General features: G+C 39.8%; 1 protein-coding gene across 2 annotated transcripts in view; it reads right to left on the bottom strand.

Moving 5' to 3' along the window:
* Positions 1-27001, bottom strand: part of TMEM150C (transmembrane protein 150C) — a 107896-nt gene that overhangs the window by 44929 nt on the left and 35966 nt on the right. The window lies entirely within an intron of this gene.

Below are 27001 nucleotides of genomic sequence, written 5' to 3'. Positions count from 1 at the left end.
TATAACAATATGCCTCTGGACCTTGTTCCATGTTTTGGTTTGAGGGCTCCTGTCTTGCAAACTCTTTATTTTGGGTATGTGCACAATAAACTTAAACTAATACGACTACTTCAGTGAGTCACTGGTTTTACTTCTGCTTTTTTCCTAAACTTTTGACAGTTCACAGCATCAGAAGTGGAATCCCAAGAAGATCCCCAATGACTCCAAGGTTGATGAGCAACAGGTGCCGGGACCCAGACAGCCCACTGTGCCTGCTCCTTTCTCACGGACCCTGGAGTTTGAGGGCTGTCTCTCGGATCTGAGCTCTCCTCTCTTTGCATTCTGAGTTCTCCAACTTGACTGTGCGCTATTGCTTTCTGTTTCTGTATGTGTAAGCTTCTTTAGAAGTCTGAGTGGGAGGGGAGAAACCTGTGATTCCCCGGGGTTTAGCTAGCAGTAGGATTACTGGGCTCCGCATAGATTATTTGTTTCAGGAAACCTAAAGGCAGAAATAAGTTCCACTTGATCTGAATCTCCTACTCCCTTTAAAGACTCCCTCTTTTATATATATGTCTGATCTTATGGATCAGGATCTTGTGCCTTTCCAGAAAAACGAGTGAACTTTTAGATGATTTAGAATGATAGTGGCCACTACAGGGAAATTTCAATTTAGATAAATCCACCTTAAGAGACACTCTTGAAAAGAGAAATATGTATATTATCAAGTGTGAAACAGATCGCCAGTCCAGGTTGGATGCATGAGACAAGTGCTCGGGGCTGGTGCACCGGGATGACCCAGAGGGATGGGATGGGGAGGGAGGTGGGAGGGGGGATGGGGATGGGGAACACATGTAAATCCATGGTTGATTCATGTCAATGTATGGCAAAAACCACTACAATCCTGTAAAGTAATTAGCCTCCAACTAATAAAAATAAAGGGAAAAAAAGAAAAGAGAAAATCCCAAACTTCTCAGGGACAATGGAATGCATTCTTTGACTGGTCTGCAGAAGCTTCTAAAAGACAAGATGACTACAAAAGTATCTTCTGTAAAAGAATTCTTACAGAATGCCCCAGAAACCTTTTGTAAAAGAAGACTTTGTCCATCTAAGCAGGTTATCTCACCTTAGTTCACCTGCCAGAAACACAATTTGGATCCAGTTATTCTTTTGAGTTTTGTACCTGAGACATAGCTAAAAATTTTAAATGAAGGCTAAAAGATCTGTGTTCATGTCTGTCTATGTTTATGTGTATGTACATGTATATTATTTTTGTGTGATATTTTAAAAAGAGATATTTAGTTGAGTTAAATAAAAGTAATGTTTATATAAATTAAATTTTCCTAAAATTCTCAGAATATAAAATCTAACCCAAATGGTTTTTCAGGTTAATATGATATGGGATAATCTTTGATAAATGGAAGCTAGTTTAACTCCTAGAAGAAAACATAGGCAGAGCATTCTTTGACATAAATCACAGCAATTTTTTTTTTTTTTTTGGCTCCATCTCCTAAAGTAAAGGAAATAAAAGAAAAAAAAAGAGACCTAATAAAACTTATAAGCTTTTGCATAGTAATGTGAGCTACTGCCAAAAAAAGGCAACCTACTGAATGGGAAAAATATTTGCAAGTGATATGACTGAAAGGGGATTAATATCTGACATGTATAAACAGTTCATACAACTCTGCATAAGAAAGCAAACAATCTGGTTAAAAAATGGGCACAGAACTGAGTAGACGTTTTTCCAAAGAAGAAACGCAGATGATCAACAGACACATGAAAAGGTGCTCAGCATCACTAATTAACAGGGAAATCCAAAACCATAATGAGATATCACCTCACACCTGTCAAAATGACTATCATCAAAAAGAACACAAGTAGCAAATGTCGGTGACGATGTAGAGAAAAGGGAACCCAGTGGACTCATTGATGGGAATGTACACTATTGCAACCACTGTGGAAAACAGTATGGAGATTTCTCAAAAAACTAAAAATAGAGCTACCATATAACAGAGCAATTCCACTCCTGGGCTGTATATCAGAAAAAACCAAAGACACGAGTTCAAAGATACAGGCACCCCAGTGTTCATAGCAACATGATTACAGTAGCTAAGATATGGAAGCAAGCAGAGTGTCTGTCCCTCAACAGATGAACGGACAAAGAAGATGTGGTGCACATATATAGTGGAATACTACTCACCCATAAAAAATGGAATATTACCAACTGTAGCAACATGGACGGACTTAGAGGACATTATGCTAAGTGAAATAAGTCAGAGAAAGACAAATGCTGTATTATATCACTTATAAGTGGAATCTAAAAAATACAACAAACACAGTTGTATTGAACTATTATAGTGAATATAACAACAACAAAAAAAGGAGTCTCGGAGATAGAACGTATTAGCAGTTACCAGTGCACAGGGGAGGGGCGACATCGGGGTGAAGGAGTGGGAAGTCCAAACAGTTAGGTGTAGGAGAGGCTGTAAGCATGTATGATACAACTTGGGGAATACAGTCAACACTTTGTAACAACTGCAAATGGAAAGTAAGTTTTAAAAATTGTATAAACTAAAAAAAATTTTTAATAAAAGAATACTTTGGAAAAAAATGTAGTTTAAGGTTATTGGTTTAATAAAAACAGACATGTCTTCAGAGTTGTCGACATTAAATGTAACAAAAACATACAATTTTTCCTACCTGGGTTTGCTTTGTCACATAAGCCCATGCTATCTCTGTGTCACAAAATTTGTCAACAAGAAAAATAACTTAAGAGGACGTTTAGTTATTTTGATGTCTAACAACTAAGCATGATTGTTAAAAACAAGTAATTTAAATAAATAAGATAAAAGTTTATACTAAGTTAAACTAAATAATAGATATTCATTGAATATCTAGATTATTTCCAAATAAGATAGTATACTGAGACATTGATCATTAAACATGTTTATCAATGGGGAACACATGTAAATCCATGGCTGATTCCTATCAATGTATGGCAAAAACCACTACAATATTGTAAAGTAATTAGCCTCCAACTAATATAAATAAATAAATAAAAAATAACGTAAAAAAAGAAAAAAGATCATTAAACATGTTTATCTACTTTTGGCTTTTTAATTTTTACAGAGAGACAAAAGATAATTGGGTCTATTAATAAATGTCTTTTACCACAGTAAAAATTGTACTATAAAAAAACATGTCTCTAAAAAGTACAAGTTTTCATGATTATACATTTATAAATTTGCTGAACTACCAGTGGTGGTGCTCAGACGCTCAGTCACGTCTGTCGCTTTGTGACCCCCAGGCACTGGAGCCCGCCAGGGTCCTCTGTACACGGGATTACTGGAGCAGGTTCCCATTCCCTCCTCCAGGGGATTGTTCCCAAATCAGGGACGGAACCGGAGTCTCCTATGTCTCCTGCATTGTCAGGCAGGCGCTTTACCACTGAGCCACCTAGGAAGCTAATCCACTGCAGGATGCTAATATGTGATAGACAATTGACAATACCTCTTTCCTAGCCTTCACTGGAAGGCAAAAGCTACTGAAGGTTAAATTTTATAATTAATATGTAGGACAAAACTATAAGAAACAATGAATGATAGGAAACACCTTTCCATACAAAATATGGGAAGAAAATGGGAAGCATTTTTATATGCAGAGTATGCAAGGAATAGAAAATGTGCTTTTGTTAAGGAAAAAAGGGTAAAGGTGTCTAAAATAAAGTAACTACTTGTTCCAGAGTAAGAAAAGAAAAGAATAAGACAAAACCTAAGTGAATATAGAAAGTCACAGGTTTGTGGAAAAGGAATTTTATGTTGTGAAGTGAAAGCTGACTGAAATTGAATGGGCTTATTATAAAGGTTTTAAAAATAATCTTTAATAAGTAGCATCCTTATGTAAAACTAAAACTTAATATGCTTTCATCTGCTAAGCGGACAAAATTGTATTAGACCATTGGCCTGCTCCTAATAAGCTTCTCCAAGGTCTTTCTTTATCCTTAAAGTAACCTGCCTAGAAAACAAGGACTCTGTGTTTTATCCACATAATTTCTGGGGCTTCACACTGTCTTCATCACATTTTTGATTAAGAAAACTGAGTTCTCTCTATTAAAAGAGCTAAGGATTTTTACAGCTACATAACTTCCTCGATTATTCTTTGAAATCCTTTGTCACTATGGTTGAATAGATAACTAGGTATTGTTTACGGTGACCTGTAATCCTATTTGTTCAAGTGTTTTAAACCTTTTGACATTTTGGACAAACTTCCCCAAATCAAATTCTGAGTTATCTTTTTGACCTTAAACTAACTTTGGGATTTTCCAGAGGGCCCATGGAAGATCCCAAGAGATACTCTCTCTGTTCTTATAAAAGAAAAATGTTAAGTTATTTAGGCTTATTTGATATGTTAATTTGCATGGGAAAGATGGTAAAATAAAAAGTAACATTTAACCATCTTAGATTATATTTACATGCTATATAAGTGCTCAAGAAATTACACAAAATTCCTAAAAATCTGATATGTCCTGGTACACTGCTATCAGTCATAATTCCAGTTATTACTTTATATCATAAAATAATATTTATTATATTTATATCATAAAAATAACAATTTGCTTCTCAATTATATCATTTAGGTGAAATTTCTCTTATGAGATCCTGAATGATTGTTACTTTTAAATCTTTTTATGCTCCATTCTTCTCTGAAAGCATTTACAATCGACTACAGCAAAATGCTTTATCTGCAAACAGATTCATGGAAAAGAGCTGGTAAGAACTCTAAGAAAACATTTTTTCTCTCTATCCAATCCCTCCAGAATTCAGAAACCTTTATTAAATATTTTTTTATTTTTCATGACAATATATGTATTTCTATAAGTCCAATGTTCTTGTAGTAGGACACAATTAGACAAGTTCTTAGCTTGGTTTCTTATCCTAAAGAAACTTAAAAAAACTAATCTGAGATTCCTTATTACCAGACAATGTTAAAGAACTAAGGTTGACTTTAATCAATAAAACTTCAGCTGAAATGTTATATTTGAGAATATGCATAGAATTACAATTGTTACTACATTGATATGAATACTAAGACTAGGCCTTTTGTTTTAACAAACAAATTAGTTTCACTGTAAATATCTTTGGCAAAAATGGGTAACTATAAAAATTGTATCTCAATAGAAAACTGAAGCATACCCATTCTCAGATTCTGGTCCAGTTCGTTGTCTTGGGGGCTGTGTTAATGACTTTAAACTTCAGAGACATTAGCACGTAAATTACACATGGACAACCTTCAGGCCTGTTGCTGTGTGGGCCACTCAGGAAAGTTCAACAGAACAGCTGACAACTTCATCAAAGACAGTCAAACTGCTTGATGTATGATGCAGGGAACCCAAAGTCAGTATTCTGTAACAACCTGGAGGGATGGGGTAGGGAGGGAAGTGGGAGGGGGGTTCAGGAGGGAGGGGAGAAATGTATGTCTGTGGGCCGATTCATGTTGATGATGGCAGAGGCCATCCCAATATTGTAATTATCCTTCAATTAACATATATATATAAAGATAGTCAAACTGCAAACCAGAGAAATCCATCCAACTGAGACTGCCACCCTCATTCCATCTGCTAAAGATGCTTTGAACTCAAACCTAGAAATATTCTCAACTAGCTGTTCTCCAAATTTCAAAACTCAATGTATAATTTGCTGAAACTATTACCCTTGGTTTTCTTTCTGTTTCCATAGAAACACTTCTTATTAAATTACCTGATAGTTCACATTACACAGACGCCCAATTTAGGTGAAGACTCACCTGTAACACTACCTCCTGAAATAAAACACCATCACATCCATCCTGTTCTACGTAATCAAGAGAATATGTGATTGCTCCTACATTATGTTGGGCTATGTGAATCACTCAAAAAAGGTAGACTGACTTAGAAAGGTAAAGTCTGAATCTGATGATAACCCATTCGAGTTGTTTCATTGGTAAAATCTTGGCCTCTGAAAATCTCTGCTCTGGGGAATTTTTCAATCCTTGGCTACTAACCTCCTTATAGTCATATTAACCTTTCTAGTGTGTTGTATCCTCTTAAGGGTTTTAAATACCTTTCAGCAGCCACACACACATCAGTGATATCCACCAGGATGAGACAACTTGAGGAATACAACGATCTAACTTCCCAGGTCTATGATGTTGATGCAACTGCTGGTAACAGCAATTACAGGACCCTCAATTCTGATGACTATTGGATTCAGTGAATATGTGACTCTTCAGCCTGGCTACACCAAGAGTGGTAATCAAAAGTTACCAATTTGCTCATCCTCTGTACTGTACAAGTTATGCAAGTTGCTCACATTCTATGGCATATAAGTTGCTAGACAAGTTGCTCAGACTCTGAGCTTGCTGACAGAAAGACCAAAGTGGGTAACTGTTGAAATCAAACACAAATAGAAACTAGACTTGAAAATTCCTTGAGCGGACAAAACCTGTTTAGTTATAAAAGCAAATATTCATTTACCCCATTTTGCAAGATGAATGACGCTAACTTGATCTGGGTCACTTCTTGCTTATGCCTCTGGAATCCATAAGTAAAACTAAAACTCTTTCCCTAAATTGATATGAGATCATCATGAACCAATTTCTTTCATTTAAGGAAATTCTAATATTGTCACGAAACACTGTGAAGAATAAACAATCACTGCCTCCACACTGGGTAAGCTACTTTATATTAATAACAATATACCTCGGAGCCGCATTCCAAGTCTTGGTTTGTGTGCTCGTGTCTGGCAAACTATATTTTTGTGGTGTGTGCACAATAAACTTATACTAATGACTACTTCAGTGATTCATTGGTTTTACTTCCGGTTTTTTTTCCCGCCTGAACTTTGAACAGTTCCCTTTCCCATATGTAGACCAAGTCTCTCCCCAACTGTGGTTTGACTGTTCAGTTTCTGGACAAGTACTGTTCTGTCTTTTAGGATGTGCCACTTGCCTGTGTTACTTTTCCTTTTGCTATGGTATCTGCAAAATTCTCCTTTAAAGGTTCTGCAGCCCTTGGCCCCCTTATAAAAAACAGGCAGAAAAAGTAGTTTTCTGTTAGAAAGACCTCATCAGCAAATAGACAATCTATTCTCTCTTTATATAACTAACTTCTAGCATATTATTCAGATTTTCATATCAGTTACACGTCCCTTAATATATTGAATTGTTCCTTGCTCGGTGTAAATTAAGGACAGATTCTTTAACTGAGCAACTCAAACCATTAGAATTCTCAGTATGTCTGAATAGGGGGAAAGTTTTTTTGATTCTAAAAGTGATTAGTTTTCTGGGGAGAAACAACTTGAGAGAAAAGAATAGCAATTTGCCAAAATAGTCTTTCGTGATAGAAATATCCTCACTTCTATTCTAAATCTGTATTTACCAAGTCCCATTTTGGCTTAGAATATGGTATTCTGAATGCAGTTACTCACAAGAAAAAATTTTCCTAAGCAAATAATTAAGGCTGCTTTCACCCCATTGTGCATGTATTTGTATTCTGATTTAGAAATGTCTTATGAATTTGTTGATGTGACTTGCCTTCCAGAGTTTGAGCACTTTCTGGTGAATGATGAAGGAAACCTGCAAAGTTGAGAGCTTAGACCTTGGTCTGATGGCCCTACCTTATCCATCTTTGCTGTTCGCCTTCTCACATGCACTGAGGGAGGGGCCATATCATGCATTTTGTGCTCCTCACATCACTGGATTTGTGGATTACATGCACATGAAAAATAGAAGGTGAAGTCCCCAATAATGCCACACCCTAAACAGTTAATTGGTGGCACTTAAACATATGTTTTCCCAGGCTCCCCTCCCCCATATGTCTAAGTCTGAAATTTTTTTACTTAATATATTGTGGACAGCTTTATACGTCAGTAGACACAGATGTCCTCCTGACCTTGTTCCCCCAAACCTGCAGTCTCCACTTCTCATTAATGGTGACTGCATCCTTTCTGATTCTCAGGCAAAATCCTCAGGGTCTCCTTCAGTGGCTCAATTTTTCACCCACCCTACACTTGGTATGCCAGGAAATCTTGATCTGACACCTAGCCACTTCTTACCACAGTGGTCTGGTCATTTGAAAACATGGACCAGATCACTGTTTAGCTCAACTCCTGCTCAGGGTAACACCAGCCCCTTCCTCTGAATGCTCACTCTGCTCTGAATTTGTCCATGTATTTCTCCTGGCTCCAGACACTCCAACTTCCACGTGAACCTTGGATACCTTCAGTATTTCCTGCGCTACCCCCCAGAAATGCACATGATTGCCCTCTTATCCCCATAAATCTTCACCCAAATGGGACCTCCTTGGGGAGAAAGTGAAAGTGAAAAAGTAAAGTGTTAGTCACTCAGTCGTGTCTGATTCTTTGTGAGAGTAGCCTGAATTGTAGCCCGCCAGGCTCCTCTGTCCATGGGATTCTCCAGAGAAGAATACTGAAGTGGGTTGCTATTTTGTCCTCCAGGGGATCTTCCCGACCCAGGGATTGAAATTTGGTCTCCTGTATTGCTGGCAGATTTTTTTACCGCCTCTCTGAAAACCCATTTTAAATCACCCTCATGCCTCACCTCCAGAATTCCCTGAATCACATTGCTCTATTTTTTATTTATTTATTTATTTTTATTAGTTGGAGGCTAATTACTTCACAACATTTCAGTGGGTTTTGTCATACATTGACATGAATCAGCCATAGAGTTACACGTATTCCCCAACCCGATCTCCCCTCCCACATTGCTCTATTTTTCTCAAAAGAACCCAGAGTGATAATTTATCTATCTTATTAATAGACTTTCTTCTTTGGCTAAATATAAGCTCCATGAGGGTAGGGTTTTTTTTCTTTTGGGCCAGGGTGTTTTTTTAAAATAGTAGTATAGTTGATTTACAACGTTGTGTTAATTTATGCAGTACAGCAAAGTAACTCAGATATATGTATATTTTATGTACATATATGCTCTACATATATATGATTGATATATATATATATATATATATATTCTTTTAAAAATATTCTTTTCCATTATGGTTTATCTCAGGACATTGAATATAGTTTCCTGTGTTGTACAATAAGACCTTTTACCCATTCATTCCATATGTCATAGTTTGTATCTACTAACCCCAAATGTGAGGGTAGGAATTTTTATATTTTATTTCTGGCTTCATCCCCAGTGTCAAAAATAAGGCCTGGCCCATGGTAGGGTGAATACTTGGTAAAGAGTGAATGAAAGGCAATCTGCTAGGAAATGGGAAATAAAAAAATTTTAAAAGGCAAACAAAAGCAGAAGTCTTGGCCCAAGAAATGTTAAGTGTGAAAACAAATAACTACACTCTAAGGAATAACCTGGTCACTGCTACACACAAGTTGAAAACAAAGATCTATGCCTATACTGCAGTAAAAGTGCTTTATGCTGGTCATAGCGATCAAGACCATGGTAGAGAGGGAGGCATTTGAGCTGCTCTTGATGGGGCATAGAACTGCAAGATGCTGGAAGGAAAAGGAAGGCTATCAAGCAAGATAAACTGTCTAAAAAGGCCAGAAAATATTTGTGGAGAAGAACATGTGAGGCAGTGGGGCTGATGCACGGAGCATTCAGCTGAGGAACAAGGAGGTGGGAAGTGTGGTCCGGGAGGGTCTGCAGCCAGGCTGTGCAGCCCCGGAAGGCACACTTGGGAGGGGACTACATTCCTGGGTAATAATGGGGGGTACTGACGGGTCCTGTATTAGCAATAATACGGTAAGTGAAAGCAGTCGCTCAATCATGTCAGTCTTTGAGACCCCATGGACTGTAGCCACCAAGCTCCTCTGTCCATGGGATTCTTAAAGCAAGAATACTGGAGTGGGTAGCCATTCTCTTCTGCAGGGGATCTTTCAGACAGTGCTTCAGGAGGATGACGTCCACAGTATCTGTCCAGAGTATTCTCCAGAAACATAAAGACATGGAGAAAAGGCTAGAAGACCGTAGGAAGGGCTGCTATTCCCATTTCTAATCACACTTCTCTGCCTTGGGAGTTATCTGGTTAAGAATGGTAAGCTAGGGACTTCCCTAGTGGTCCACAGTGGTTAAGACTTCACCTTCCAATGCAGGGGGTGCAGATTGGGTCCCTGGTTGGGGAGCTAAGATCCCATATGCCTCGGGGTCAAAAATCCCAAACATAAAACAGAAGTAATACTGTAACTTTTCCAGTAGTCATGTATGGATGTGAGAGTTGGACTATAAAGAAAGCTGAGCACAGAAGAGTTGATGGTTTTGAACTGTGGTGATGGAGAAGACTCTTGAGAGTTCCTTGGACTGCAAGGAGATCCAACCAGTCCATCCTAAAGGAGATCAGTTCTGGGTGTTCATTGGAAGGACTGATGTTGAAGCTGAAACTCCAATACTTTGGCCACCTGATGCAAAGAGCTGACTCATTTGAAAAGACCCTGATGCTGGGGAAGATTGAGGGCAGGAGGAGAAGGGGACGACAGAGGATGAGATAGTTGGATGGCATCACCGACTCAATGGACATGAGTTTGGGTGGACTCCAGGAGTTGGTGATGGACAGGGAGGCTTGACGTGCTGCAGTTCATGGGGTCACAAAGAGTCGGACAGAACTGAGTGACTGAACTGAACTGAATATTGTAACAAATTCAATAAAGATTAAAAAAAAAAAAAGAAAAGAATTGTGAGGCATACCCTGTCCTTGTTACCAAAGTCCATAACTGACCAAATGAAACAATGTGGAGAAACCAAACCATCGAATATTCCTGAAATGGTTTTGATATAATGGAAGTAAGCGCCAACAAAACACCCCAGAATATATTCTGAAAGTTAGTGGGGGTCATAGCACATAAACTTTTACTTCCTGTTGCATTAAATGATGGATTTACAAAAATAAAGAGGTGCCTCTAGGAGGCCTGGCGTGCTGCGATTCATGGGGTCGCAGAGTCAGACACGACTGAGCGACAGAAATGAACTAGGTTTATTTGGGGTGCAAAGAAAACCTGGCATCTTAGTGCATGAAATCAAAATGTGTACTGTCCTGAGAGGCATCAGATAGCCAACTGTAGGGTCCTGAGCATTCTATACGATGATGAAAGAGTGGGAGGAAAGACTTCCTTGGTGGTCCATGTAAGAAATAAAAAACTTAAAGTGGTTCATTTTCAAGAATAGCTAGCTTTGAGTGACAGCATGCTGATGTAACCGCCGACAGCCATAAGGCTTACAAAACTGGAAAGTCTGAGCAAACAAAGGGAGGGAGGGATGCCTAGGATTTTGGTGCGGGTTCATTTCAAAACATAAGAAGGAGAATAGGTGTGCAGGAAAGGGGGAAACAGGATGTCAGGGACGGGGCAGCCCATAAAGAGGGAGGGAACAAACTTATGTGATGTCTGGCAAGATTGTTCATCCCATAGTACTCACCATTGTGGAACTGCGGGGAGGGATCTGTGTGCTAGGTATAAGATGCTCGATTTAACCACTGTGGGTGTGCCTGTCCATCAGACACCCCATCTCACAACACTGTCATTAAAGCCTCCCTTTCTCCCTGCACCTCAGGTCTCCAAGTCCATTCTTTGAGTTTGGGCTGGTGAGTGTGTTTCTCACATCCAGAGGCTAAGATTCCAAGCTCCCAATGCAGAGGCCTGTGTTCAATCCCTGGTCAGGGAACTAGATCGCACATGCAGCAATTAAAAACCCTGCATGCTGTAATGAAAATCGAAGATCCCACATACTACAGCTAAGACCAGTGCAGCCAAACAAATAATTTTTTTTTTTTTTAGAGAGGAAAGACTGGGTAGGGTCAAATAACCTACTTTATTAAAACACAACACCTAAAACGACCATAATTCAAAGCAGGGTCGCAGAAACTAAGATTATCTCAGATGTACCATTTTGTTCTTTGATCTTTTTTGAACAAAAACAAAATCTGCCTTTTTTTCCTACAAAGACATTCATTGTATATTTAGGCAGATATTATCCATTTCTAAAATGAGTGAAGTATATCTTGGGAGCCCTGCTTTTTATCCTCTGACTGTGAAAGAATAACCCATTTCTTTTAAATTGCAAACAAGTTACTTGCAGCTTTCACTAGTTTCTTCAGAAAAATATACAAGTAATTGTCTCCTTTATTCTTTCTTATTTATATACCAACCTAAAAAAAGGAGTTTTTTTATTTGTTTGTTTTAAAGGAGATTTTGCTTTCATTTACTCAACAAGTATTTACTAAGTGCTTTCCCTGGGTATATTTATGAAGAGGGCAAGGATTCTGCTCTCAAGGTGTCTAGAGGAGGAGTGGGACAGCGTCAGATAATTACACATGCAAATGTCATAGTTTTCATAATACAAACAAGCTCTACCAAGCCCAAAGTCAGGCATGCCTAGTCCCCCTGAGGAAGCTAGGGAGAGATGAATAGAGAAGGTGACATTTAAGATGGTCTGGACGGAATTCACCAGGCAGACAAAGCTGGAAGGGAATCCTGGGCAGAGGAACAAAGCCATGGAGACACGATTAGAAAATGAACTTGTTTTACCACCAAAGAGGATTTCGGTATGGCTGTGGTACTGGGGGAGCCGAAAGCTCTTGCACAGTCTTGGAGAGAGACATGGATCAGTTCAGTTCAGTCACTCAGTCGCGTCCGACTCTGCAACCCCATGGACTGCAGCACACAGATATCTTGACCCAAAGCAGTAGCACTTGGGACACTGTGAAACACATGAATTCAAGATACTTTCTAATAAAATTTTTGGCTGTGTTGGGTCTTCATTGATGTGTGCAGGTTTTCTCTAGTTGCAGTGTGAGGGCTTCTCGTTGTGGAGCATGGGCTCCAGAGTGGAGGCTGAGTAGCCCCACTGCATGTGAAATCTTCCCAGACCAGAGATCAAACCTGTGTCCCCTGCTTTGGCAGGCAGATTCTTAACCACTGGACCACCAGGGAAGTTCAAGAAATATTTTGAAGGTGGAAGGTGAGACCAGAAAGAATGCTTGAGGCATTTCATTCTTGGAAACATCGCTGAGACAGGGCCTGCAAAATACACCTTTCAATGACTAGGAACCCTTTATTCTACTGAGGGAATTTTTGTAATTGGAATAAAATCAACTTGGGCTTAGAAAAAAAATGATTTTTTTTTTAAAGAAGAAAAAAAAATGATTTCTTTGAAAGGATCCATAGATTTTGTTTTAAAGGAGAAGTATATAAATGAAAGTACATTCTGAGGATCCAATCGATACTGAGTTAACTTAAAACTCAACATTCAGAAAACCAAGATTATGTCATCCAGTCCCATCACTTCATGGCAAATAGATGGGGAAATAATGGAAATAGTGACAGACTTTATTTTGGGGGGCTCCAAAATCACTGTAGATGGTGACTGCAGCCATGAAATTAAAAGACGCTTGTTCCTTGTAAGAAAGGCTGTGACCAACCTAGACAGCATATTTAAAAGCAGAGACATTACTTTGCTAACAAAGGTCCGTCTAGTCAAAGCTATGGTTTTTCCAGTAGTCATGTATGGATTTGATAGTTGAACTATAAAGAAAGCTGAACGCTGAAGAATTGATGCTTTTGAACTGTGGTGTTGGAAAAGACTCTTGAGAGTCCCTTGAACTTCAAGGAGATCAAATCAGTGAATCCTAAAGGAAATCAGCCGTGAATATTCATTGGAACGACTGATGCTGAAACTCCAATACTTCAGCCACCTGATGAAAAGAGCTGACTCACTGGAAAAGACCCTGATGCTGAGAAAGATTGAAGGCAGGAGGAGAAGGGGATGACAGAGGATGAGATGGTTGGATGGCATCACTGACTCGATGGACATGAGTTTGAGCAAGCTCCGGAAGTTGGTGGACAGGGAAGCCTGGCGTGCTGTGGTCCACGGGGTCGCAGAGAGTAAAACACGACTGAGAGGCTGAACTGAACTGAACTGAATCAATACTGAAACTAAGTAATAAAGCCAGAAGGGACTGTATTATTTCAAATTCCACTGCAGTGATTTTTCTCCAGTTAAAGTGGTCACAAACCAGGAAATCTAATTAAAGATGCAGGGGTGGGGGGCGGTAGAGGGAGTGGATGAAACTGAAGATTTGCAGGAGATAAAGATTTATGAAAACTCAATGATAATCACGGTAAAAAAAAGAGGTTAGGATAGCTCTTTAATTAAAGGATAACATTTTGTTTGTTGTTTTTAATTGTTTTACAAAGATAAAGAAATATGCAGGTCTTTCTCTCAGGCAGAAAAAGGCTTAACAGCTTCTAATTATGGTTGTAAATTGAAATCCATGGCTGTGGGCGGACATCAGTCTATTTCTCCATGGCTCCACAGAACAAATCTCTACACTCTGCTTCAGGGAAGACCTACGATTGCTTTATTTTTGTTTAATTTTTAGTTGTTTTATTTCTTAATTGGAGTATAGTTGCTTTACAATATTATGTTAGTTTCTGCTGTATAGCAAAGTGAATCAGCCACACATAAACCTGTATACCCTCTTCCTTGGATTTCCTTCCCATTCAGGCTGCCACAGAGCCTTGCCCCTCAATTGCTTTAACCTCTTCTCACTCCTTCCTGCTAGCACCTGAGGGTGGGTCAATTGACCAACTATGGTGGGTGTGCACATGGACACCCAACTCGCGAACAGGCCGGGAGGCTGGGGTTCTAGCCATATTAACTGCTGCGCTCTGGGCTCTCAAACCATCCTTGCCCAAGGCCTTGTAGAGCAGGTAGTAGAGAAAAGTTGCAAAGCCCATGACTTAGGCAAAGGAAAGAGAAGATTTACAGGAAAGCAGAGGGATGAATTTGGGGGTTGAGCTGAAGAGACAAAGGCAACAACATCTGAATCCAAAGGAAAGATAAAGACAACAAGAGCAAATTTCTTCTGCCAACAATGATCCTGTCTGCTGAGATCAAAGGTATCACTGAATCTTTGGAACCAGCCTGCCTGGAAAGTATTTCTTGGAGAAATAATAGCAGTATTGGTAATAACAGCACCAACAATGACGATGAGATATTGGCAGCAGTTAACATACTATGTGCCTAATATTCTGCCAACCAAGTACTTTACATGCATTCTCTTATTAAGTCCTCACAACAGTTCTGTGGGGTAGAGACCATTATTAGTGCCAATTTACAAATGAGAATACCAAGGCTTACAAAAGTATAATATCTTGCTTCAAGTCACAAGGCTATTAAGTGGGGAGTCCATGCTCTCACCCACTATATTCGACTAAACTCTGTTATCCTTTATTACACTCACTAGTATTAAAAAACCTCACTAAACTATAATGCATAAAGGATATTCTAATTAATTAAATTCAGAGGCTTTGTTTTAACTTTTACTGATAATCTTTCTAAAATCTGTTCTTCCTCAGTAAAGATAATGTCCTCAGCATAATTATACCTTTCACTAGTGACTGATGATCTTGTGTTGAGAATCATGATTTGTCTCCCCTGGGATGTCCTCATCTTCCCCTATGTAATTCTTATCCATCTCTCTGGAACCAGTTCCACTGTCAGCCAATCTAAGCAGGGTTTTCCTTTACAATTCAGCTCACAGTGGGGTTTTTTCTTGCAAAATATTGCCTATATTGCAGAGTTTTCAGTCCAGAGAGTAAACCTCAGGTATTTCAGAATCATGCAGGGTACATCATGTGAAAGGCTGGGCAGGATGAATCAAAAGCTGGAATCAAGAGTGCCAGGAGGAATATCAATAACCTCAGATTTGCAGATGACACCACACTTGTGGCACAAGGAGAAGAGGAACTAAGAGCCTCTTGATGAAAGTGAAGGAGGAGAGTGAAAAAGCTGGCTTAAAACTCAACATTCAGAAAACTAAGATCATGGCATCTGGTCCCATCACTTCATGGCAAATAGATAGGGAAATAATGGAAACAGTGATAGACTTTACTTTTCCTGGGCTTTGAAATCACTGTGGACAATGATGGCAGCCATGAAATTAAAAGATGCTTGCTCCTTGGAAGAAAAGCTATGACCAACCTAGACAGTATATTGAAAAGCAGAGACATCACCTTGTCAACAAAGGTCCATCTAGTCAAAGCTATGGTTTTTCCAGTGGTCATGTATGGATGTGAGAGTTGGACCATAAAGAAGACTGAGAGCTGAAGAATTGATGCTTTTAAACTGTGATGCTGGAGAAGACTCTTGAGAGTCCCTTGGACAGCAAGGAGATCAAACCAGCCAATCCTAAAGGAAATCAACCCTGAATATTCATTGGACGGACTGATGCTAAAGCTGAAGCTCCAGTACTTCACCAACCTAATGCGAACAGGTGACTCACTGGAAAAGACTCTGATGGTGGCAAAAATAGAGGCCAGGAGGAGAAGGGGATGACAGAGGATGAGATGGCTGGATGGCATCACTGACTCAATGGACATGAGTTTGAACAGGCTCCGGGAGATGGTAAAAGACAGGGAAGCGTGGCATGCTTCAGTCCATGGGGTCAGCAAAGAGTCAGACACAATTTAGCAACTGAACAACAACAACAATTTCAGAATCAGACTCATGGATATTGTGGTGACTTTGTAAGGTGTCAGCTTGCCAGCCTAAACTAAGTTTTCCTGAATTTCCTTCCTGGTCTGTTCTTGGTGAGAATGGGGCACAAGGCATGTTTTCACATGAGATTTGGAGGCAAAAGCGAAGCAGCAGCCATTTTAAAAAAGTTTATTTTGGAGTACTTTTAGAAGCACAGAGGCATTTTATTTTCTTTCTCAGAAGCTCAGGGCAGGTGTGGGGTTTTTTTGGCCATGCTGTGTGGCATACAGGATCTTAGTTCCATGCTAGGAGTTGAACCCATGTCCCTTGTACGACGGGTGGGAAATCTTAACCACTGGACAGTCCCTGAGGCAGGAGCTCCTGCAGCTCCCACCTGTGGGTGTTTATCTGCTGGCCTTCTCTTCAGTGAGGGGTACCCACTGGCCAAAGCTGCTCCCCTTTCCCGGATTCTCCTTTAGCGCCTCTGACTGCTGGGTTGGGAGTGTCTTTAGCTCCATGGCGGTGGCACTGGCTACACATGTGGGACATCCATATCATCAAGGCTTGAGGCAGAACCGTCCTGTTCCAGTCTGTCCTTGGGTTCAAGTTCACGCTCATGAGCTCCACTGTACGCCTGTGGGGTCTGGTTTCCCTTCACTTTCCCCACACTCCCTTCACAGCTCTCTCTCCCTTCCCAAATCTTGGCCCAAATGGACTCAAGTTCCAGCATTCAAGTGAAGACAGTGGCTTTGCACGGTTAGTTTATTCAGCTTACACTCATATAAGCTCAAATCCCTGTAACAATTATCCAAACACACATACACCACATCGAAACACACACACAAACACACATACACACACACATACCTATATATCTCTATTTGTGGTTCTGCTCGCTTTGAACCTGATAGATATGAATGGGTTGAACCTTTGAATCCAATGAGAACATTGCTTTTAAACAGTAAGATCTCACTGTGATGATTTATTCATGCCCAGAAGCCAGGTTCAAGGCAAGGGGGGAAGAAAAAGAATGGGTAAGAAGGGAGTGACAGGATGTCATGGAGGGCAGAATGAATAAAAGTAATTTGTGATCAAGTAACATGCCTACTTCATACCAGGCACCAGGCCTAGTGCTCGAAATATGAAGATCAATAATAACCCTGGACCTTATAATCTGTTGGAGAGGAAGAATTCTTAAAAAGCTAACTATAATAGAATAAGTGCTATATAATTGGCATGGATAAAGTACTGTGGGAAAACAGAGGAGGAAGTCATTAATTTTGTCTAAGAGGATTGGGGAGGGCTCTGCAGATGAGGTAATACTGATGCTGGGCCATGAAGGATGAATAGGGAATTCACTAAGTCAGGGATTTTCAAACCTTAGCAGGCCTCAGAATCTCCTGGAGAGCTTTTTGGTTTTTTTAAAATATTTATTTATTTACTTATTTATTGGCTGTGCTGGATCTTTAGTTGCGGTATGTGGGATCTAGTTCCATGACCAGGAATTGAACCCAGGCTCCCTGCATCGGGAACACAAAGTCTTAGCCACTGGACCACTAGACTTTGGAAATCACGGCTAGTGTGGAAAAGTGGGTGGGGTGGTAAGCATCCCCAACACAGCAGGGACAAAGCAGAAGAGGCATAAAAATTCATTGACAATTTTTTCCTTCCCAAGACCCTCCTTCTTTTGTTCTCCCATTTCTCTTATTTCTACTTTCTTTGCCCTCTCGGCCCATTATCTTGGACAAGTCAAGTTTTATGGTGTCTCTGAGGGATGAAAGCAGAGTTGTTAAGAAGGCAGCAGATGATACAGGCCTGGAGGTCAGGAAAGCAGGCAGTCTGGACATAACTGATTTGGGCGTTAAGCCTTCTGGTGATGGGGGAGCCATGAAAGTGCAAGGGAGACATCACTTAAGGAGAGTGTGGATGGGGGCAGGGGATGAGCGAGTGGGGAGGGAGCGGGAAGAGGGCAGAGCAGAGGGAGAGCCCAGCAGCGCCAAAGACAGAGGACCCGGGCACATCGGGAGAAGAGGACAAAGGGGATACTGCAGAGGCGAGTGGGTGTGAGTCATCAGCCAGACAGGAGAACAAGGGAGAGTTTTGTTGCGGAAGCCAGGGAAAGGGTGTTTGTTGTTGTTCTATTGGAGCATGATTGCGTTACAATGTTGTGTTAGCTTCTGATGTACAGCAAAGTGAATCAGACAAGAATGGCCAAAAGAAAATCAAAATGCCCAAGGAAACGAACAAGTATGATAATATGGACAAGCTGCATCTAAGAGGCCTTTGGGACATTCAGAAAAGAAATACACAGTTCAGAACAGAGGGTGAAGTTAAAGACAAGAGGTTTGGGAGTCAATTCCACAGAGTTTCAAGTCAAGATTCAAAGTTCAAGCCAAGGCAGCCATTCCAGTAATTCAGACAGTATAGGATGAGAAGAGTCGACAGAAAATTAATCAGTCTATCGAAAAGAAATGAAAATTTTAATTTGAGGATTAAAATCCGGGAACAGTATCGCAGAAAGCTCCCAGAACTGTTCCACCCCTTACAAGTCAAAACACAGTTATGGAAGTTTTCTGAGACAGAAGGCTGAATGTCAGATGACATATTATTGACAGTTTGCACAATCCAGATCTAAGCATCATTGTGGTCTCTTACAAGTTCAAGAAGGAATGTTATTTTTTAAGGAGTTGTCTTGTTGATGCTGGGAAAAGGTTGCTGTTTATGGTTGAACAGGTATTTCTGCCAATAGGGGAGGTTTAGTCCTTGCATAATGCAGATATACAAGGTATGGTAGGGGAAAGAGAGGAGTCCAAAAGGCAGACAAATATTTCATGTTTAAATTTTTCTTATCTTGGTATAAAATATGAATTTTATTTTATGGAAAAAAGGTTGCAGAACACTCATGTTTAGAGGCAAGGGAGAAAGGGAAGGGCTTCCCAGGTTGCTCAGTGGGTAAAGAATCTACCTTCAATGCAGGAGATGCATGAGACATGAGTTCGATCCATGGGTGGGGAAGATCCCTTGGAGGAGGGCATGGAAACCCACTCCAGTATTCCTGCCTGGAGAATCCCATGGACAGAGGAGCCTGGTGGGCTACAGTCCACAGTTGAAGAGAGACACGGCTGAAGCAACTGAGCACGTACACGCGGAGAAACAGAGGCTGAGAAAACAGTCACGGAAGTTGAGCAAAAGGAAGAATATATTGTTAGAAAAGATGGTCAACAACATCAAATGTTTTGAGAGCTCAGCAAAGACCAGAAACAAGATGAGGTCTTTGCATCTGACAGTTCAGAAATCACTGATGACACTGGCATGAATGGTATTCAGAGTATGGCTCAGAAGCTAGCATACAATTGGGTTGAGAAAGGAGTGGGATGGGGAGTACTGTTTTAAGAGGTTTGGCTCTAAGTACACAGATGGAGCAACAGTTCAAAGAAAAGCCAGGATCAAAGATCTTTTGGGATGGGAACTATGGCAAGATCAGCACAATGGATTATATAAACTGAGAATGAGAAGCCAGTGGGGAACATAAAAGAAGAGTATAATTAAGACAGTGAGATAACATGCTTGCTTCTTAAGTCAGAAAAATTTTAATAAAAATGACAAGAATTAGTGCTGGTGATAATGCATACTGGCATAATCTTTCTGAATTTGTCAAATATTGTATGTAGGAATATGCAGGTCAGGTTACACTCAGGAATAAATGGGTGACCTTAAATATTTTCATTATAATAACAAAACAAAGAAAGAATAAAAGAAGCAGTCTCTTCAAGAATTCAGGGGAAAAAAGACAAAAATAAGGAAACTAAGAGGGAGAATTACAATTAAGCTAAGAGCAACAATCAATGCATTATAAAAAAGAGCAAATTAACACAAAGAAAAATCCAAGAGTTGGTTCTTAAACCACCACTGCCTTCCCCACAGAAAATTAAATAAATAAAATATCTTAAGAATAAAAATATGCAAAACTACTGCTAGAAAATGTCTACAGTATGTATTCACACTGACTGGTGTTACCAACTAATGAGTATCACTTCCCACGAGGCTCTACAACCTGTAGCTCTATTAACCAGTTCAGGCTGTGTCCTCCAACACACCCCGAAAGGAATTCAGGGCAGAGATCAGGTCATTCTGTGTTCTGGGGAAAACTGGAAGAACAGGCCTTCAGAGAGTTTTATATTTTCAGAAGAAAATTTATGAACCCAAATTCTTTCACCTGCTCACATGTAGAAAAGCACTAAAATCATTAATGGTGACATCTGCTCCTTGTGACTAGCAGGAAGCCTCCGCCAAAACGTGTGCTTGACTGCACGGACCCCCTTTGGCCAATGTCATATATATACTGACCTCACCCCACCTCCACCTCTCCAGAGCAGGTCCTTGGACCTATTAAAGAAGCTGTCAGCCCCAAATAAAACTGCACTCACAGCGTTCACGTTGTGCGTTTTTTTTTCAGTGTACACTATGTATATACATGTGTGTATATTTTTATATATACACACCATATATAAAATAAACAGTAGTTACTTGTTGGGAGGAGTGGGAATTAGGCAGATAGAGGACATAGAGGAGAAGGCTTCCCAGGTGGCCCTAGTGATAAAGAACCTGCCTGCCAATGCAGGAGATGTAGGAGACCAGGGTTCGATCCCTGAGTTAGGAAGATCCCCTGGAGAAGGAAACGGCAACCCACTCCAGTATTCTTGTCTGGAGAATATCATGGGCAGAGGACCCTGGCTGGTTGCAGTCGTCACACAGAGTAGGACACGACTGAAGCGACTTAACATGCACACGTGGACATATAGGAAAGATACTCTTCAGTATGTAACTTCATAATTTTTGATACTTGAATCATAGGACTTCAAAAATAATATAAAAGAAAATTCTAGAAAATAGAGAAGAAAATACTGTAAGCAATTGAATACTAGTAAATTTGAAAAATCTCAATGAAATGGACTATATTCTGGAAATACATGAATTTCCAAAACTGAATCTAAATGTAGGCAATCCAAATGGATCAAATTCAGAAAGAAATTGACGCTGGATAGAAATTCAAACTTTTGTTGAATAAATGCATTTCTTTAGCTTTACTACTGTGTCACTTTTGTAGGAAAAAAAGTTGTGTTCAGTGGAAAACTACCATCTAGAGGACAGCTTTCCAGGTTATCTGATTCTATGAAAGCTATTTTACAATTATAAATTATAGGTAATTAAGAGTAACACCATTATTATCAAAACACATGCATATTCTGCTGTGTCTCATAGAAGCGCAACTGATTCCCCTTTTATCTGTGAAAAAACACTTGTGTTTTCATTTGTACATTTATTCATTCATTTCAATATTTCTTGTCTATAATTCAGTATTGATCTATAAATATGTTCATTTGAAAAAGTTCGCTTTGAGCTGGTTATAACATCTGCCTGGCTCCCTTACTGATTACTGAGTAAAATAAAGTCTATGACACATGTTCATTTTTCTATCTGTGTGAGTCAAAATTTTCCTTTTTTTCTGAATATTATCCCTTTAACAGTTGCAAAATTTTAAGAAAAAGTCAATTTTAAACTGAATATATTATATTAGAACATGAAAAATATGAGAAGCTACTCAGTTTTTTGAAAATAAGGTATTTTTGATACCAAAAACAGAAAAGCATTATCTCCAAGAAAAACTATAGACCAATTTCATTTCTGAATAAAAACAAAAGACATCAACTCTTAGTTTTGAATTGATGAAATTTTATAATTCTTTATCAAAAATTATAAATTCTTGATTTTTTTTCAAATATCCACAGTTTATGCCCTTATACAAAAAAAAAAAACAAAAACAAAAAAAAAACAATAATCATTTCTCTCCCTGGATCTTGTGTGTGAGTTTCCTGAGTGGACCAAAAAAATCTCTTTGGCTCCATCTTCCCAATCCACAGATTGATCATTAGGGAACCACTCCAAAACACGCCAGTAAATATTCTGATAATCTCCCCAAATGACCACAGTTTAAGAAGTATTTATCCAAATTTACAAAAACAAAGGAGACTCCAAGTCCAAAGCACACTCAGTTTCTCAATGAATCAGGAAATCACAGAAATGTTTTCTGTTCAATTAGATAGCACAGTGGTAAAGAATCCACTTGCCAATGCAGGAGATGCAGGTTCGATCCCTGGGCTGGGAAGATCCCTTGGAGAAGGAAATGGCAACCCACTCCAGTATTCTTGCCTGGGAAACTTCAGACAGAAAAACCTGGTGGGTTAGAGTCCACGGGTTGCAAAGAGTTGGACACGACTGAGCACACACACACACAAACACACACAAAGAATGTGGATCAGGAAAAAGGTTGTCTATCAACAGAAGTTTCAGCATCAACAAATCTGGTTTGTGTTAGAAGAGGTTACCACCTAGAACTTTCCCTGTGAATTTGGTTCCACAGTCAAAACTGAAGTTGGTGCCTTGCTCCAGTCTCCCTTTTTTCTTTTAACCCCCACCCCTTTGATTTTATTTATTTTTTACTGCAATCTGCTTTTACACCTTGGTCTTGTCAACTGTAGTTAGGCAAGGAAAGCTACTTTTTAGAATTAAAATTCTCACAGTTGGAGAGATTGCTTTTGTAAGGAATAAAATTCAGAGTGCAAGACAAGAATAAGCTACAACTAGATACGAATTATTTCAGAAGAGTGGAAATACCTTAGAAATTATATTAACATACTTTTTCTTTAAAAAAAAAAAAGAAAATAATATTATCACTTAGTCACTGAAAAGGCACTGTGTGAGATTTGAGGGGATTAGGATATGCCACCCCCAAATCTGCCCCTTTGACAGAACTATCATGAAATAAAGGTTTTGGAGTTCCTGAAATCCTTCCTCTGCCTACGGGATTTCCCAAAGAACTTGACTGTGCTAAATCTTCTCAGAAGCAACTGTAATCTTTTTTATGCACAGTAGAAAAGTCAGACATTGTCACACCATCTGCTCTCCCAAGGAAAGGCCAATCCAGCCAGAATCATTTGTTTTTCCCTAAGTTCCCCTTCCCCCTTCCCCTCGGAAGTTAGGTATATACTCCAAATTCTTCATTTTTTAAATTGAGGTGTAACTGACATACAACAAAATGTTTTTGCTCAGTTGTTAAGTTGCATCTGATTCCCACGGACTGCAGCATGCCAGGATCCTCTGTCCTTTACTATTTTCCGGAGTTTGCTCAGATTCATGTCCACTGAGTGATGCTATCTAACCATCTCATCCTCTGCCAGCCCCTTTCTCCTTTTGCCTTCACTCTTTCCCAGTATCAGGATCTTTTCCAATGAGTTGATTCGTCACATCAAGCAGCCAAAGTATTAGAGCTTCAGCTTCAGCATCAGTCCTGTGAGTGAATACTCAGGGTTGATTTCCTTCAGGATTGACTGGTTTGATCTTCTTGCAGTCCAACAGACTCTCAAGAGTCTTCTCCAGCACCACAATTCAAAAGCATCAATTCTCTGGCGCTTAGCCTTCTTTATGGTCCAACTCTCACATTTATACATAACTACTGGAAAAACCATAGCTTTGACTATGCAGATCTTTGGCAGCAAAGTGATGTTTCTTCTTCTTAATATGCCGTCTAGGTTTGCCACAGCTTTTCTTTCAAGGAGCAAGTGTCTTAATTTCATGGCTGTAGTCACCATCTGCAGTGATTTTCGAGCCCCCCAGAATAAAATCTGGCACTGTTTCCATTGTTTCCCCATCTATTTGTCATGAAGTAATGGGACCAGGTGCCATGATCTTTGTTTTTTGAATGTTGAGTTTTAAGCCAGCTTTTTCACTCTCCTCTTTCACATTCAAGAGGCTCTTTAGTTCTTCTTGGCTTTCTGCCATTAAGGTGGTGTTATCTGCATATCTGAGGTTATTGATATTTCTCCTGGCAATCTTGATTCCAGCTTGTGCTTCATCCAGCCTAGCATTTTGCATGATGTACTCTGCATATATATTAAATAAGCACGGTGACAATATACAGCCTTGACGTATTCCTTTCCCAATTTGGAACCAGTCTATTGTTCCATGTTCATTTCTAACTGTTGCTTCTTGACCCACATACCGGTTTCTCAGGAGACTGGTAAGGTGGTCTGGTATTCCCTATCTCTAAGAATTTTCCACTGTTTGTTGTAATCCACACAGTCAAAGCCCTTTTCGTAGTCAATGAAGCAGAAGTTTTTCGGGAACTCTCTTGCTTTGTCCATGATCCAACAAATGTTGGCAACTTGATCTCTGGTTTCTCTGCATCTTTAAAACCCTGCTTGTACATCTGGAAGCTCTTAGTTCACATACTGCTAGCTTGAAAGATTTTGAGTATAAGCTTACTAGCGTGTGAAATGAGCACAACTGTATGGTAATTTGAACATTCTTTGGCATTGCCCTTCTTTGGGACTGGAATGAAAACTGACCTTTTCCAGTCCCATGGCCACTGCTGAGTTTTCCAAACTTCCTGACATATTGAGTACAGCACTTTAATCGCATCATCTTTTAGGATTTGAAACTGCTCATCTGAATTCCACTAGCTTTGTTCATAGTAAAGCTTTCTCAGGTTTCCCTGGTGGCTCAGACAGTAAAGGATCTGGGTGTCAATGCAGGGGACAGAGGTTCAATCCCTGTGGCGGGAAGATCCCCTGGAGAAGGGGATGGTTACCCATGGGCAGCTAAGCAGGGCAGCACGAATGTTTCCTAAGGCCCACTTGACTTCACACTCCAGGACGTCTGGCTCATTAGTTCCCAGATCCTAACCACCCTTTTGAGTACTCATCTCTGCTCACTCCCATGTGTAAGCAGGATGCACATGCTAATAAACTTGCTTTTTTTCTCTAGTTCCCCTGTCTTTTGTCAGTCCAATTTATCAGGCCTCAGCTGGAACCCAGTAGGGTAGAAGGAAAAAGAATTTTTCCTCCCCACAGATTCTATACCCATGCCTTAATTTTTTTAAAGGCAGCTTTAAGAAGAGTAGGAATAGAAGGCTATTTCCTTATCATGATTTTTTTAAAGGTCCACAGAACAGCAACCTGGTGGCTCAGATGGTACAGAGTCTGCCTGCAGTGCAGGAGACCCAGGGATCGAACCAGGTTCGGTCCCTGTGTCAGGAAGATCCTCTGGAGAAGGAAATGGCAACCCACTCCAGTATTCTTGCCTGGAGAATCCCACGGACAGAGGAGCCTGGCGGGCTACAGTCCATGGGGTTGAAAAGAGTCGGACACAACTGAGTGACTAACACAGAGAAGAGCAATGGCCAAAACCATTCTAAACCATGAAACCATAGCAGAGACATTCCCTTTAAAATCAGGAATAAACTGAGGGTGAATCCTATGAGTGTTCAGCTTCCCTTGTAGCTTAGTTGGTAAAGAATCTGTCTGCAACGCAGGAGATCTGGGTTCAATTCCTGGGTCAGGAAGATCCCCTGCGAAAGAAATGGCAACCCACTCCAGTGGGACACAACTTTGCGACTAAACCACCACCTATGAGTGTTCATCTAGCATTGTTCTAGAAACTCTAGACAATGAAGTGACATATAAACTAGATATAATAGTTTATACTAAATTTAATGCTGTAAAGAAGGAAGCAAAAATCAAGTGTTCCCAGGTGCTGAGCTGGTTTACCAATCTCGCTCTCCCCTTGTCCTTACAAAAGATTTAACTGAAAAGCTATTAGACTTAATAAGAGAACTCAGCAAAGTGGCTGGATAAAAAATAAACATCTAAGAAATCAATAGCTTTCCTGTGTACTAGCAATAACAATTACAAAATATAATAGGAAAAAAAAAACCTACTCACAATGAGCAAGATGTAACATATGGAGGGAAAACTTGACTAAAAAATAAAAAGAAGACCAAATAAATGGAGAGACAGTAAAAAAGTTGTTCCTTGCAACTTTCCCCTAGCAGTGTATCTTTAACTGGGGTCTAGGGATTACTGCTTTACAATCCCTCAGATGCTTATTGAAATTCAGATTCCTGGGCTGAGCCCAGACTTAAAAGAAAAACAAGAGGGGTAGGTTTTCAAGAAAATTATCTTCTTACTAAGCCCCAAGTGATTCTAATACACATTAAACTTTACCAACCACAGTTTTACATAGGTTTCATAAAACTTCAAGAAGATTCCAATGTCATCTGGAATGAGAGCCAAGAAGGGGGCTGCCCTGACATCTGTTAAAGTGTATTATAAACTTTAAAAATACATATAAAAACATCAAAAACTTCAATAATAAAAATAATGTGGCCTTTTGCAAGAAACAAGAAACAAACCAACTGAACAGAGCAGTCCCAAGAGAAATTCCTGCATTAAGTTACAGAAGTATAATTGTTTCTGTGTGTTAAATGATTACATCACCAGGAAACTGCTGCATCTTTTTTTTCCCACCCACTTTGGAGGTTTTGTTTGGAATGATCCGATGCTACATGCAGAAGAAGTGACTTGGTTGGGGAGGCCACAGGTACCTGGGTTGTAAGGAATAATTATATGACTTAAAATGGGCTTTTGCTGATGATCAGTCTGGTGTGGACTGGTATAACACCACAAGGAAGTGTTTGAAAGTC

This window comes from Muntiacus reevesi, chromosome 22, assembly GCF_963930625.1.
Source record: "Muntiacus reevesi chromosome 22, mMunRee1.1, whole genome shotgun sequence".
Classification (NCBI taxonomy): Eukaryota; Metazoa; Chordata; class Mammalia; order Artiodactyla; family Cervidae; genus Muntiacus; species Muntiacus reevesi.
Note: the sequence above shows the minus strand (reverse complement) of the source record. Positions and strands in the feature narration are given on the sequence as shown.